Source organism: Sminthopsis crassicaudata, chromosome 1, assembly GCF_048593235.1.
Source record: "Sminthopsis crassicaudata isolate SCR6 chromosome 1, ASM4859323v1, whole genome shotgun sequence".
Lineage (NCBI taxonomy): Eukaryota > Metazoa > Chordata > Mammalia > Dasyuromorphia > Dasyuridae > Sminthopsis > Sminthopsis crassicaudata.
In genome coordinates, this window is record NC_133617.1 from 52,835,940 (window position 1) to 52,848,957 (window position 13,018).

A 13,018-nucleotide genomic window follows, 5' to 3' on the forward strand; every position below is an offset into this window, starting at 1 on the left:
GCCAGCGGAGAAAGCCTTTCCCCGAGTTAACGCGGAGCAGATGTTCCACCGTACCCCTCCCCACCCCCGCACCCCCCCTTCTCACCCCCCACCCCATGTACTTCAACCTGAGACACCAGTTAGGAGAGGCACCTTCTTGCCTTCAGACAAAAGGGCTTCCCCGCCCCCCCCTTTCCCGGCCTGTTCCCAAACTCCGGGCCGGGGCCTGCAAATGCCAGTTCTTGGATTCCGCCTCTTCCCCCCCCCCCCCGCCCCACTTGCATACTCACTCCACCAGGGGCAGGCCCCACTTAGGGGCTCTGGGGGAAGGGGAGGAGGGCGAGGGAGAAAGAACACGAGCCCCAGCCAAGCCAACCAAACTTTGAAGAACAGACCAAGTTGCAGCGTCCCGTCCCGTCCCCTACCATCACCCCCCATCCCAGTCTATAAAGTTCAGCAAACTGTAAGCACATTTGGGGGCGAAGCACGGGGCAAAAGGGGCAGGGGATCGGTCTTTCAGACTACCCAGTACTCTTTCCCTCCACACCTCAAAAATAAAAAAGGGTGGGGGGAGAGACCCAGCCTTTCCCTCCGGGCCCTTTAAACTTGGCTAACAGAACAATGAGTCCCCTCCAGCTGCCGCCTCCACCCCTCCCCCCAACCAGTGCCCCAGAGCTAGTCCCCAGGAAGCCACGGGGACCAGACAGCAAGACTGACCCAGGGAAGGGGGGAGCGTTCTGCCCCACAACCCCCCCTCACCTCTCTAAAGCACCATGCGTCCCCCAAACTTCCTCCCCTAGAAACAGAACTGAGCCCAACTTTGTCGCGGCTCCAGCCCGGGGTGTCTACACAAAGCCCTTGGGAGGGGGGCGAGGAAGCCCCCAGCGCGGCGCGCCCCCACCCCATCTCCAGCCAGTTCCCCCATCCCCCCAGCCGGCGCAGGCTGTTTACCTTCTCGGTAAGAAATCGCATCCGGCGGGCGGGAAGCTTCGAGCCAGGGTCGCGGGGGTCGGGGGCATGAAACAGCAGCGGAGACGGAGGCGGCGGCGGCAGCGGCGTCCCCCCAACACCGCCCGCCCGCCCGGTCCTGCACCAGCCCGGCTCCTCGGGCCCGGAGGCGGCGTGGACAAAAGCGGCGGGGTCTGGCCGGGCGGGCTTCCCCGAGCCCCCCGCCGCCGCCCCGCGGCTCCGCGGCCGGCTGCTTTCCGACGACTCGCGCGTGGGCGCTTCGTCCCCTTCTCTGTTCCCCTTCCCCCCCAGCCCCTCGGCCGCCCCCTTGCTCCGTAGCTCGCGAGCGCCTTGGGCCCCGCGAGGCAGCGGCGCGCGGGGCTCCCGGGCCGCGTTCCAAGCGCCGCTACAACGTATCCGCCCTGGCCGCCGCCGCTGCCGCCGGCGCGCGCTCACATCCGAGCCCTCCGGAACCCCGGGGCTCCGCTACAATTGTAACCACTTCATCTTCCTGCGGCAGGAGACATGTTCCAACCCTTCCCCCCCCCCACCCCCCATCCGCCCCCACCTCCACCTCTCCCTCCCAGTCTCCGTCCCCTCCCCCTTCCACATTGTCACCGCTCCGCCTCGGATCCCCCCCGCTCCTCCCACCCCCTTCGTATCCTTCCGCCGTCGCTGTCCAGCGGCCCCGCGAGCAGACTGGCGGGCTGCACTAAGAGTGGGCTCCGGGGTGGACGGCCCCCGGGCCCTTGGAGGGCGCGAACTCTGCGCGCGGTACGAGTCCTTTCCCTATCTACCCGGGAAAGGAGAGAGAATTCTGCAAGAGCAGGAAGAATTCCCCTCCCCCAAGTGCAAAAAACCCCCAAACCAACAACAACAACCCATAAGTGATTTTTAGAAGACACCCTACCCCTCTTTTGGGCTTCTTTAAAAACTCCTTGTGTCTGTTATTCGGCTGGTTCCCCGACCCTCCGATTCTGAACCCGTTCCAGCCATGAGCTCCCTGGAAGGGGAAAGGGGGGAAAGAGTATCGAGATGGTGACCGGGAAGCACCGGAGAGACTCTATGGGGCCCGGGAGGGGGAAAAGAGAGCAAGGCCGGGGCAGGGTGTGGGGGGGAAGGCAGTGCGGGAAGAGGACTATGTTTCTTAGCGGAGGAGCACGTGTGAGTATGGATTTAGCAAGCGGGAGGGAGAGAGGAAGAAGGAGGCATGACGACACAGGGAGGATCAGGAGATGGAATGATAAGCCCGCAGGGCACCATCCAACTAGAGGGTGCGCCGAACGTGATTGGCAGGCCGATTGACTAGTCCTTTGCAGGGTCCTGCCTCCTTTCCTCTTTTCCACCTCCCTTTCTCCCCTCCCCTCTTTTCTCCTCCCCTCGTCTCCCCTCCCCTGGCCCGGCCCGGCCGGGCTCCGCCCTCCCAGCTCTGCCCAGCGCCCACTGTGGAGGCCGGACTTTCTGAAGCGAGAGGCCGCGAGAAGCGGTTAGGGGGTGGGTTAGTGGGTTGGGTTTTTTTTTCTTTTTTGTTTCTGCTATTGGGTTCTCGTCTCCCTCCCGCACCCAGACTCCAGAGTCGCCTGCTTTACCTTGCTCTGGGTTTTGCTTAGAGGAGGGGGTAGGGCCTAGGTTCATTTGCAAAGTGTCCCTGGAGGGAAGGGGAGCCATTTGCCTGGGGAGAGTGGGTGTTGCAGACCGGCTAGTTGGAAGAGAATGAACCTCCGAGAACTACTTTACTTTTGTGTTTGTCTCTCTGGGGACTCCCTAAACCCCGGGAGGGATCCGGAGCCATTGGAGGAGGAGAGGAGCGAGGCCCAGGGAGGGCCAGAGGTCACAGGTCACTGAGAGAGTTAGTGACCAAGGCAGAATAAGGACTCTAGTGTCCTGCCCTCCACTCCAGGGCTTCTTCCAGGGCATTACCTCCCCCCATGTGATCCCGGAACTCTGGCTAACTTTGTTAATTGAATTTTGTTTGAATCTAAAGTGGGGATTGGCCTCCTGTGGAGCTTCCCAGATCGAGGAATTAAAACTTCGGAGCAGGAAAAATAATCGGGGCACATTTTATTTGTACTTTCAGGTTTACAAAGTGTTTTCCACAATGGATTAAGGTGTCCAGGTTGCCCCTATTTTAAAAGAACCTCGGGATATAGAATGCTGGAATTGGATGAAATCTTAGCCCAATGCCTGGCACATAGATTGTGCTTATTGAATGAATTACTGAACGTTATAAATAGAATGTCATAACTGGGAGAGAACTTAGAGCATAAAATGTCAATGCCAGAGGAAATCTTAGAACTTAAAGTAGGAATTATTAGAGCTAGAATTATATTATACAATGCCAAAGCTGGAAATTACCTCAGTGATTCGTCAGTCTGACTTTTAAAGATGGGGAAACTGAGGACCAGAGAAGGAAAGGAACTTACCCAAGATGGTGACCCTGCTTACCTCACTAGTGTAATCAAAATGAGATGAAATAATCTTTGACATCTATGTACTGATATTAAACAGCCCCCCCCATCTAAAAGCCCTCTTTGCTCTAACATCCTGTATTAGAAGGACCCTCCGATAACTGACATCCAATGTTCTAAGGGCCTTCCCAACTCTGACATCCTGTCTATAGCTCTTCCCAGCTTTGAATCTATGTGCCATATTGAAATATTCTCTTAGTCTATGTGAACCCATTTTGTAAATCACAGAGTCATTGAAATGTCTGGAGAAACCAGAGAAAATCTTCAGCATTTGCCATAAATGATGGCCCGTGGTGAACTTTCCAGAGGACATGGTCAAAGGGTAGACTACAATAGGGCTGGTGGATAGGGTGCAATCTCTGTCAATGGCAGAAACTCTGGTATCTATAAGATCATGGCTCTGTTTGCATATTTGAATATAAAATCTTAAATGAATGTAATTTATTGTTATCGTCATTATTAGCCTCCTCCTACTCCTGGGAACTGGGAGGTTTAATAGTTTCTCTCTGGGGACTCTACTGGAGATGCTAAGAAAAATACATTTTATTCAGCAAACTAACGCCCTACAGGAGAGACAAAAAACCCCAACAAAGTAGATTTAGCTGTCTATCTGCTTCGAATCAACAATCAGATCTTTGGACTTTGGAAATGTGTTTTCTTTTTTGGACAAAAATGACACCCCTAAAGCCCCAGCATTGCAAAGGAGGGGCAGTAGATAGGATCTTGGCTGTCTCACTATCATACAGGGTGACCTTGCTCAAGTTCCCCTCCCCTCTCTCTCTGTTCCTTTGTAAAATTCAATTCCATTAAGCAGATACTTATTAAATATATATATATTTTGCAGATAAAGCACTGGCCTTGAAATCAGGGAGATTTATCTTTATTAGTTTAGATCCAGTCTCAGACACTTAATATCTGTTTGATCCTGGGTAACCCCAGTTAACCCTATTTGCCTCAGTTTCCTCATCTATCAGGACATCATAAAATACTCCAATATCTTTGCCAAGAAAACCCCCAAATGGGGTCAGGAGGAATCAGACACAATTGGAGAACAACAACAACAAAATGTGTAAAGCCCTGTGGTAGACGCCTTTGCTAGAGATATGAAGTTGAAAAAAGGAAACAGTTCTTACCCTCCAGTAGCTTATACTCTCTCAAAATGGAGGTTGGAAACAGGGAAGAGAATGATGGTAGGGAAACTGAATGGGGAGAGGGTAGCAGAGATAAGAATATGGGAAGCAGCTACAAGGCTTCACAAAAACCGTTTTTGTTATTGTTCACTTGTGTCTGACTTTTCGTGACCCCATTTAAGGTTTTCTTAGCAGAGATCCTGGAGCAATTTGTCATTTCCTTCTCCAGATCATTTTACAGATAAAGAAAATGAGGCAAATACGGTGAAAGTGATTTACCCAGACTCACACAGATAGTAAATATCGAAGGTTAGATTTGAACTCAGAAAGAGGCTTCCTGATTCCAACCCAGGCACATCCACTATGGTGCCATCTAGCTGTCCTACATAAAAAGGAGGTAGCATCCAAATTTCAACTGAATAATCTCTGACATGTCTTCCAGTTCTGGTATGATACAATGTCCTTCAACCAGGCCCCAGACTCAGAACTGTGTCCCTGACAGTATGGGTGGGCTGCTCCCAAGTCAGCTACAATCTCAGCTGGTAGTTCTTCACATTATATTAGTATATATAACATTCTGTCTCCTGACATTTTGCCTTTGTAATCCCTTGTATCTCCCATGCTTGAAATATTCTCCTTTCTTGTCTCTGATTTTTGGTTTTTCTGGCTTCCTTCAAGACTCAAATTTTACCTTCTATAGGAGGCCTTTCCAGGTCATCTTCATTCCCCTGCCCAGGAGCTTTAACCTTCTCCTTCCTAATTTTCTTTGTATATACAAAGAGATTTACATTTACATCTTTATCTGTCTATCTATCTATCTATCTATCTATCTATCTATCTATCTATCTATCTATCTATCTATCTACCTATCTATCATGTTGCTAGCTAGCTAGCTCTAGCCTCTGCTGATGTTATTCCCTCTATTGTAGGAGGCCACAGGCGCTTTTAAATGGAATTTTGTTGGTGACCCCTCCTCTTTTGTACCTCCATAGACTCTGAGAAGGGAAAAGGAATTAGGCTCATAGTTTATTTTAGCATAGTCCCAGTTCAAGTCTAAAAACTCTTTTAGGGCATTGTTGGTGGAGTTGTGAAATGATTTAACCATTCTAGAAAACAATATGGAACTATGCCCAAAAAAGCTATAAAACTGTGCATACCCTTTGATCCAATAGTGTCATTACTGGGTCTGTATCCCAAGGAAATCATAAAGCAGGCCCTTTTTTTGAAAAGACCCACATGTGCAAAAAATGTCTATAGCAGCTATTTTTGTGGTAGCAAAGAATTGGAAAAGGAACGGGTGCCTGTCAGTTGGGCAATGGCTAAACAAGTTCTGATATATGAAGATAATAGAATATTATTGTTCTATAAGAAATGATGAGTAAGCTGATTATAGAAAGGCCTGGAAAGATTAACATGAACTGATGTTGAGCAAAACAAGTAGAACCAGGAATACATTGTACACAATAATAGCAAGAATGTTCGATGATCAACTATGAAAGGCTTAATTCTTCTCAAGTGCTTCAGTGATCCAAAGTAGTCCAATAGACTTTGGACAGAAAATGCCATTTGCAACTAGAGAAAGGACTAAGGAAACTGAGTGTAAATCAAGACATGCCATGTTCACTTCTTTTTTCTGTTTTGTTTTTTTTTAATCTCTCCCATGCTTTTCCCCATTTGCTCTGATTTTTCTCTCCCAACATGATTCATAAAACAATGTGTATTAAAAAAAAAAAACTAAAACTAAAACAAAACCCCAAAACCCTATTAGGGCTCATGTCCCAGTAAGCTTCTCAGAGTCTCCATGCTGGAGTAGCTGTGTTCTCATTTTCATCTGAAGTCTAGGCCAAAGTCTTCATGGCTCAAACTCCCAATCCATGAAGATCACTCGAAATTGAGGGGAATAAAGAACGTAGAAACAAATATCACTTCTCGACAGGCTCATTTTTCAGAGCTAGGAGTAAAAGAGAGGGAGAAGGGGGAGGAAATCCTTCCCTTCTCACCAGTTTACTTCATGGCATCCCAGCTGTGAATGAACTGGGATTTTCCCCTTCTGGCTGTAATGAATTGGAATCTTTCTCCTATGACTTTGGATAAACTGAGATCTTTACTCTCTGGATGGAGCATAACAGAGTTGACTAAAAGACCACAACAGAAAGATTGTCCAAAAAGGAGCAGTGGGGAAAAAAAGTCAAAGAAGGAAGTCAGTCATAGGAGACAATCAACACAATTCTGGTGGGGGATGATGAGCCTTCCATGCATGAAAGGCAATCTAAACATGCTCTAAACATCCCACCAGGGAATGTTCATGTTACATAACTTGCCCTGGTGACATGTCCACAATATACCTTCTTATTCACCTTTAGAATGTAAGCTCCTTGAGGGCCAGTTCTAAGCAAGGTCTTTTTTGTTTTTTGTTTCTTACCTTCCATTTCATTAGTCCAGTGCCCAGCAATGCCCCCCCCCTCCAAAATAAGTGCTTAACAAATACTGAATAAGGAGGTCACTTTCAAGTTTATCAGTCCAAACTGCTCTGAAGCTAAGGCTCAGGGCTTCACATCCCTGACCACTGTTACCCCTGATCATAATTCTGTTGGGGACTGGTGGTGCATCATAGCTTTGGAATGGCACAACACTAAGATCAGTCACAGGCCTCTCTTGAATTTATTATATACTTCAACTCCTTGGGGTCCATGAACTGAGCCTGATTACAGCTGCTGGTTACTGGAGGGGAGCAGAAGAGAGACAGGGATGGCCATCAGAGTTGATTCTCTTTTGTGAAAAGGAGGAAGCTACTTCCTTTTATACCCTACTTCCATTCCTCATGTAATAGGATCCCCTGAGCAGGAGCTCAGTTTTTCCAGTGCCAGGATAGGGCCCCCAACTCTTCCCTGAGTCACTGCTACCGGGCTACTCCACCCTAAATCCTCACAAGGGAAATGGAGTGGGTTTGACTTTGGGAGTAAAGAAGGATTCCAGTGTTTTATTTGCTAGGTTCTTAGGCTAGGATCATCACCTAGTTTAAGCCCCTTGTCCAGGAAATCTAAGCCTAAAGCAAGAATGGTTTGCCCAAGGAGGTCACACAAAGGGTTAAGGGTAGAGCTGGGCTTAGAAACCAGATCTCCCTGTGAGAGGGAGGGCGTTTTCACCTGCACCAAACTGTGCCTACATTTCTCTGCCTGTCTATGCCGCTCTGCTTTGTTCAGTCTCTTCCTGACTCCTAGAGAAAACTCCTGGAGTTTTCTGGGCAAAGACACTGTAGTGGTTTATTATTTCCTGATCGTTGAGGAAACTCAGGCAAGCAAGGTTAAATGACTTGTGCAGAGACACACAGCTAGTAAGTGTCTGAAGCTGGATTTGAACTCAGGAACGTGTCTTCCTGATCCATTTCACCACCAAGCTGTCCATATCTATCTCTGCCTAAATCACAATGTATCTGCCTATACCAGGCAGTCTCTATAAGCTTCCTCCCTATGTGACATTGTCTGTGTCAAGCACACTGCCTTTATCCACATCACACTATACCTGTCCACACCATAATACCTTTTTCTAACATTTTGGTCTCTGCCTCTGCCTCTACCACTCTACTTCTGCCTATGTGGTGCTGCCTTAGCTTGTACCACACTAGGTTGAGCTATCCCATCCTGCCTTTGTCTTCTGCATTGCCTCCACCTATTCAAACTTCCATTCCAAAGTATTCTTTTTCTATGGGATGTAGGGTGCTTTCAGGGAAGACTTGTACCTCTCTTGTGAAGGCTGTGAAGTCTTTTACAAGGCTGCTTTCCACCTTTGATGTCTATCTGATCCATCTAATTCTCACCTGTGGCTCCAAGAAGCTGTAGCATACACAGTGACCACGCCCCAGTAAACCGTTTGGGCAGAGGGGCTGAACCAAAGAGAGTAACCAAAGGGTCTCAAACCCTAGGGTGAGTTGGGGGGGTGTCTATTCCAGGCATGAAAAGGCTTCCCCCATGGACAACAATTTGTTCTAGCGGCCACAAAGATAGGGGAAGCGGGTGCTGTGGAGCATTTAGGGCTTGGTTAGACATTGGAGATACTCCATCTTGAGTCGTCACCAGGCATTTTGACTCTGTCCTGCCACTGGTGGCTTCAGAAGAGAGAGTGAGGCTGATGACTTCAGGCAGCCCTGTCTCACTTAAATCCAATTTACGCATGAATCAAAAGACTTTCTATACCATAGTCCCTGCCTATTTATTCCAGTGGTATTAAACTCAGAAAAGAAGCCATCAGTACATACGTAAGATCCCTGCAGATGGCATATTGACTTAGTTACACAATGTTATTATCCATTTTATTTTGCTGAATATCGCCTCATTTCATTTTGATCCAAGGCCTTGTATTTGAGGCTTCTATTGTCAGTAAATATTCTGCCTGTCAATTGGGGCAGCTAAGTGGTCAATTGATAGAGTGCAAAATTTGTTTGCCTCAATTTTCTCATCTGTAAAATGAGCTGGAGAAGGAAATGGCAAAATACTTTAATATCTTTGCCAAGAAAACCCCAAATGGGCACATTTGAGACAAGAGTTTTCCTCCAAGTATGTACTACCTCTTGGGGGGCTTGTGGTAGAAATATAAGGGGTTAGGAAGTGACCAGAGCTCTGTTCTTGATTAACCGAGTTCCCTTGGAGCAACTTTATTCTGGGCCTCAGCTTCCCCATCAGTAAAATGAAGGAGTTGCATGGGGAGATCTCTATGGTCCTATAACTACCATGAACTGCCTAGGAGGCTATTTCAGTGACCTTTTCTAATTCAGGGAAAAGATCCAGGAGTCAGAAGCCCATGACTGCAGTTACCTTACTCTGCCCCTTGGCCCAAACCCAGCCTGGATCCCAGTAAGGCAGTCAACAAAATGAGAAAGGTGATTGCTTCCAGGGATGTAGGCAGATACCCAGAAGACAGTGGGACTCAAATAGGATTGATGACAGGCAAAGAGCACTGAATTTGTAGTCAGAAGACAAATTGTGTTCAAATCCTGTCTCTGCTAATTACTCACATTTCTTCTGTAGGATCTTAGTTTCCCTATCTGTAAAATGGATTGTGGCTGGAAGGTTCCTTCCAATTCTAAAGTCCTATGATCATATGATCTAAGATTGTGTTCTCTCCAATACACACTTATCCCACTTACTCATTTTGTGGCTTCATTTCGCTGATTTTTACTCTTCTAAGCTTCAGTTTCCTCCACATATAAAATGAGGAATTTGAATCTTGGGAGTCTAACAACATATGATTTGATAACTCCATCACTCCCAGTTCTCAGGCTCTCTAGGTAGTCTCTTCCCTCAATACCCCAGAGGATATACTCTTTAGATAGTCATTCAGTATAGCAGAATTGGGGTCTCCCTTTTGTTTAGTTTGGTCCTTTTATGGTGACCAGAGGTCCAACTTCCATATTTCCTGCTTAGTATCTCCTCCTTCTTTCAACCCCTTCTCCTTCTATTCCAGGGAGCCTCAGAAACACAGAACCCTTAGTAGGATCAGACTGAAATTAATTTACAGGGAGCCTGGGTGGAGAGAAAGAAAGCATAGAAGGAAAGTAAAGGAACAGAAATAGGAAAAGAGGAATGAAACAGCAAGTGCAAAAATCTGGAGGAAGATTTCTGAAAGATAGTTTGGTTAAAGTTACTGTTTTGCTTGTGAGCTGTGTGAAGAGAGAGAGAATGGGTGGGAGGTGGGAATGGCTGGGAGTCAGGATTCCCTTCTGGACCAGAAAAAGCAACACTCACCCAAATGTTTCTTTATACCTCTGGCTCTAAATTCATTTATCTTTTGCCACTGATTGGTGATGTCCCTGCCCTTATGATTAATCTAGGAGTCAGTCAAAAACATGGAATTCAATCCTTGGCTCCTACACATGTGAAGTGTATGACTCTGGGGAAATCAGTTTCCTGCATTGAGCCTCAGTTTTCTCATCTGTAAAACAGATAAATTATACCTAATAAGGTTGTTAGGAAAGCTTTTTATAAATCTCAAAGTGCCACATATATGGGAGTGATTGTTCCTGGTACAATCCCTCCAGACTTTGGCAAGATCTCCAGGAGTGCTATAGCTGCTCAGCCCCAGCCACTAAGATGAGGAGATATGAGGAACTTTTCTTGCTCACTCCCACAGAGAAAGGAGGGGTGGGCTGCTTGATGGAACCAGGCTTCAAGGAATCTCTACCTATCTTTCAAACAAAAATGGTTATCCAAGTTCAAAAAGCACAGAGAAGGGGAGTGGCTTATTTGGGCCAACATAGCCCTAAGTGACTTCCTCTTGGACTGATCCCCCCCCCCTCCCGCCACCCTTTTTCTGACCACCAAACCAAGCCAAGTTTCCTCCAGGTCTAACACTTCTTCCTAGCCCCAAAGGCGTGAGTATGACCACCCAAGCCTAGCCCAGAGACTGTGCCAATCTAAATGTAACTACTCTTTTAATTATTATTACTATTATTATTTTGGTGAGGTAGTTAGGGTTAAGTGACTTGCCCAAGGTCACATAGCTAGCCATATCAGAGGTCAGATTTGAACTCAGGTCTTTCGGACTACACTGTGTCATTTAGCTGTCCCCAATGTAAACACCCTTTAGAGAGTCATATTTGTCCTTTAGGGGTTGGGGGCTGGGGGCCATGTCACCTGCCATGGTGACGCAACTGGGCACCAGGAGCACCTTGGTCACTCTACTCACTCATGTCCTGTTCAAGTTTTGAGCCTTATACACAATAAGCTAGATTGGGGTTAAAACAACTGTGACCAACATGAAGATGACTCTCAGACCCACAGGCAAGTACAGGTGTTTCTGCAGCAGGAATGGGGGGAGGGAAGGGAATAAGCATTTTTGAAGCCCCTATTATGTGCCAAATACTGTACAAATACTGTACCTCATTTGATTTTCACAACAACCTTATATGCTAAATGCTGTTATCTCCAGTTTACAAGTGAGGAAACTGTGGCAAACAGGTTAAAGGATGGATCGCAAAGAACCAGCTTCAGTCTCTTTCTGGCTCTCCTAGTATGAGATTAGTACAGTGCTGATGTCAGGAATCAGTCTGGGGTCTTGGCTGAGTCTAAGGCCATCATGGGGTTTTAGTCTACTGCCCAAGTCCAAACTCAGCCCTGACCTGGCTCTCCCAGGATACAGATCACAATTCAAATGACTGGGAGAGGTGTTGGCAAGGATGTGAACGAGGTGACTGAGATAGCATATGTGGTTCCGTGGCCCCTTTCCTCACTTTTGGGGATATAATCCAGGTCTCTGGCTTGCTGATTGGTAGCGTCATCTCTGTATACAAAGGGCATACAACTCCATTCCTGGAGCTCAGTTTCTGTAAACACAGAGTGTCATTATTGCTCTCTGTTTCTGTTATTGTTATTTGTAGAATTAATTACTCTGATGGCCTGGATGAAGCTGAGGTTGCTTCTGGTGTTAGTCTTGGCTGGCTCAAGCCTGCTTCCCACACTGTTTCAGGCTCCCACTATACGTGGGTTGTACCAGGTGACCCATGATTCCATAGTTCCCTGTGCATGGCCTCCAAGGGCTGGGCTGCTTGGGATTGGTGGCCTTGGGCCAGATATAGCTTTGTTTTTTCTCTTCCCTTCATTTCTTCTCCCATTTCCTCTGAGAAGCCCTCCTTGACTGCCCATAGTAAGCTTTCTCTGTCTGTACACACTATTTGGTGCTTAATTGGGTACTTGAATCTTAACCTATTTTTTCCCCAGTGTGAAAGGTTTGACATGAAAGGTAGCCTGGTATAGTATTATATATTGGTACACATTATTCCCTTCCCTATTTTATGGTACTGTCTAACTGGCCTTCCTGTATTTGGAAGTTCCATTTTCTTTCTTTGTTACCTTCACATTAGCCATCTTCTATGCTTAGAATGCCTTCCCTCTCTATTAATGTTAACTGCCTGCTAATGAGAGAGCTATTTATCCCCATTGTAGGTCCCCAAGTCTTTCTATTGGGGTAAGTTATGTCCTATTAATATAACTTCTTATTACTATAACTTATTTCCTTCAAGAGTTCAGCTCATAGGCCACCTTCTACTTGAAGCCTTTTCTTATTTCCTTAGATGCGAGTGCCTTCCCCACCAGAATGACCTTCTATCTAGCTAATTAGCTATCCATTCACCCACCTATTACTGATCATCCATTCCATCCATATGTATTCATCCATCTACTTATCCATCCACCTACTTATCTATTATATACTTACCTATCCATTCATTCACCAATCCATCCATTCTTCTTACCTATCATCTATCTATTGTCATCTATCTTCTTTCTATCCATATCATTCATTCACTTACTTTTATCTCTCTTTGCATTATCTATCTACCCATTTATCCATCTATTCAATTTATTAACCTTCCTATTATCTATCATCTCTCTATCCTTCCACATCAGTCATCTGCCTATTTTTTATTTATCTATCCACCCACCCACCCATCCATCCATCCATCCACTCACCTACCTATTATCTTTCTAGTACCACAAATGC

The 13,018-nt window shown here is 46.7% G+C and overlaps 1 protein-coding gene across 3 annotated transcripts in view; it reads right to left on the reverse strand.

Annotated features, from left to right (window-relative positions):
• The window catches only part of TCF3 (transcription factor 3), a 91,093-nt gene extending 89,118 nt beyond the window's left edge, over positions 1–1,975 (reverse strand). Inside the window, exon 1 of one of the 3 annotated variants that reach the window (XM_074303550.1) lies at positions 1,838–1,975. The gene's annotated coding sequence lies outside the window, so the exon portion shown is untranslated. Of the gene's footprint in view, positions 1–930; positions 1,473–1,837 lie in introns of those variants that run through there. The other 2 variants (XM_074303543.1, XM_074303562.1) reach the window with 2 other exon arrangements.
• Between the last annotated feature and the right edge of the window lie 11,043 nt (positions 1,976–13,018).